Source organism: Priapulus caudatus, unplaced genomic scaffold, assembly GCF_000485595.1.
Source record: "Priapulus caudatus unplaced genomic scaffold, Priapulus_caudatus-5.0.1 Scaffold48, whole genome shotgun sequence".
Classification (NCBI taxonomy): Eukaryota; Metazoa; Priapulida; class Priapulimorpha; order Priapulimorphida; family Priapulidae; genus Priapulus; species Priapulus caudatus.
In genome coordinates, this window is record NW_014577109.1 from 125,538 (window position 1) to 128,657 (window position 3,120).

Here is a 3,120-nt window from a genome sequence, read left to right on the forward strand (position 1 = left end):
CATCCATCCATCCATCCATCCACCCACCCACCCACCGATCCATCCATCCATCCATACATCCATCTACCCACCGATCCATCCATGATACATCGATCTATTCATCCATTTCTCTGAATGGGTGTGTGCATGTGTGCGTGCGTGCGTGCGTGTGTGGATGTGTTGCTGTCTCATTGTCTTTGTTACACGCACGTACATGTACATGTGTATATCGAAAGGACTTCTGTTGTCATGGCACATGCGTTACAGACAAACGTTAGTAATGGCGGGTGGCTAAATCGAGTTTAAGTCGTTTGCCATTACAGCATTAGGTCAATCAGAAATGAAACCAGTAGTTCAATACAGGAAGTTGCCGCGATCAGCAGAAATACTGTAAGAGTTGTTCAGATCGCGTTGATAAACGTGTCGCCGCAATTGTCGCCATCATTCCTTAGTTAACGGTTCCTTTTTCGAGTGACGATGGTGAAAAAATGGACGGCGTAAATTGCACCAGGGGGTGCGAAGAAATCGCGAGTTTAATCACAACATTCTGTTTCGTTAGTAAGCACGCGTGTACGTGTGTGTTACCGACATCGTCTAGATGCCTGGTGTTACGCAGTGGTCAGCGGTCGTCTCTGGTCGCGTTACATCATGGCCGATCTCAGCGCAGCAACGCAGCGTGCCTCTGTCAGTGCCAGAGCAAGGCATAACTTATGCAATTAATGCCGGCACATGGATTATTGAGTTTGCGAGCCAGTGGCGATTTTAATGACTAAACAGAACATCAATAGCGCAGTGGGCTTGCCACTGTTAGCGATGGACATCTGCCCGTGCGTGTGCGTATGTGCGACCTCTACGCCCATTGCTGCGTGGCAGCACTGTATTGATTATTGACGATTTCTTGAACCGGATTGCTGCTGCAATAATTATGATGTGTGAATACGTTACGGACATGTAAAGGGTAAGAAAAAGGAAACGAGAGAGCAGGGGAATTGGAAGGGGACAGCAAATAAGAGAGATAGAGAGAGAGAGAGAGAGAGAAGAGGGCTTGGGAGAGGAAGATAGATTGGGGTGGGGGCTAGGAGCAAAGAGGCAAATCGAGGAGGGCGGGGTACTCTGTGCAGCTGTGGATAATTCCTAGCAGCGGAATCCGAAAGACATTACAATGATTTGTTGATGTCGCAATGAATTTGGTATACGGTAGGCAGCTAGGTAGAGTATGCGAGATTTTTTCGTGTCATAGCATTTTCTGAAGTGGAAACGCCGCGTATCCGTTAATTGAGGATTGTGTTTTATCCGTGCATAACGTATAATGTATATTTATAGGCATCGCACACGGCACATATTGACCTGGTCGATAGGCATGCGCAATGCATTCGGCACGGGTGGCGATGAAGAAAGAAAGAGTTTCTGCTTTATAGATGGGTGACCGTAAGATAACACTAAATTGTTTTTTGCAGTGTATGCTAGCTGAGCTACGTCGTGCACGTGTTTTATGGGAAGTGGCTATATACCTCATTTGCAACGAGTAGGCGTAGAAACAAAGGACGTGGGCTACGGGTAAGCAAATCTACCTTTGCCGTACGTTACTTATACATAGTTGCACGTGTGTGTTGATTTGAGTATGGTCCCGAATTGAAACGTATCATGTTATGCCATATGTGCATTTGCATAACAATTTCGTCTCTGTTTCAAATTTAACTGCAATTTGTTTTCTAAAATTATGCATAGGGACAGAAACATGGATAGTTCGTTTATCAGTTCTCAATGAATATCCTAATAATTTTCATTACCATGTCTTAATTTAACAAGGTTCTAATAATAAATGTAGATGCGTAGGCTTAGCTAGAGCTTAGCACAGCGCTACCTATAATTAGACTATGTATAATAATTGTACATTGTATTATTTTACAGTAACACGTCTCGCTAAATTGTGATACACGAATAACGTGTATTACTCGGGTGATTTCATTGTAATGTAAGTGCCAATGGTTTCATCGCGGTGTGCGATGTTAAACTCCAGTAGTATTTGCTCCGCTGGGTTAGCAACTTAGCAGGTTCAGTAACGCAACCACTAATAGGTCAGGGTCCTGAGTCGATGTGCTCAGAACTTCTCCTGGAATTTAACCGCAATGAGCACATCCGCTGCAAAGTGCCCACGATTCGGAAATGTTCGTAGGTACTGGTAGTGAGTGCGGTGCATGGACTTCGTAATGGAGCTGGTTTGTTTGTGCGGGGAGCCCCTGTGTTGTTGTTGAGCCGGCCTGTTTCGCGAAATTTACCCGAGTTCGTACACTCACCACGCTGGTTTCACTCCACCGCGGAACGACGGCAGTTTGATTTTCATCGATTTATTGGCGTTATCGCGCGCTGCCGTGCGAGTCCGTGTGCGCGCTGCTTAAGTCATTGCCGCTAAAACGTTGCCGTTACAAAACGAGTGCTGAGCACTTTTTCATTGAGTGTAGGAATCAGTGTAATCCCCTCGACTCTGCAACCGAACGAATGATCTCCTCTCATTCACGCCAAGAGCGATGCGGTGCGGAGATAGGTGTAGTAGGCGGTGGCGTTGCGCGAAGGATGTGGGGCTCCCTGAGGCACCTGGTTGCCGTGGGGGCAGACACCGGCAATGTTGCAGCGATATGAGGTGCACTCCCCCCGCGTTCTCTTGCGCTCTTGTTCTCTTGCTCTCTTGCCATCTCTCTCTCTCTCTGTCTCACTCGCAAAGTTGCTCTCTCTCTCTGTCTCACTCGCAAAGTTGCTCTCTCTCTCTCTCTCTCACTCGCAAACTTGCTCTCTCTCTCTCTCTCTCTCTCTCTCTATCCCCCCTCTGCTGTACGGCACAGCAGATTCACGCCAAGAGCGATGCGGTGCGGAGATAGGTGTAGTAGGCGGTGGCGTTGCGCGAAGGATGTGGGGCTCCCTGAGGCACCTGGTTGCCGTGGGGGCAGACACCGGCAATGTTGCAGCGATATGAGGTGCACTCCCCCCGCGTTCTCTTGCGCTCTTGTTCTCTTGCTCTCTTGCCATCTCTCTCTCTCTCTCTCTCACTCGCTAACTTGCTCTCTCTCTCTCTCTCACTCGCAAACTTGCTCGCTCTCTCTCTCTCACTCGCAAACTTGCTCTCTCTCTCTCTCTCTCACTCGA

General features: G+C 47.9%; 1 long non-coding RNA gene across 1 annotated transcript in view; it reads left to right on the forward strand.

Moving 5' to 3' along the window:
• LOC106820806 overlaps positions 1-3,120 on the forward strand; it is a 92,712-nt gene that overhangs the window by 3,017 nt on the left and 86,575 nt on the right. The window contains exon 2 of the long non-coding RNA XR_001395657.1: positions 1,437-1,536. This is a non-coding gene — a long non-coding RNA (uncharacterized LOC106820806). The remainder of the gene's footprint in view (positions 1-1,436; positions 1,537-3,120) is intronic.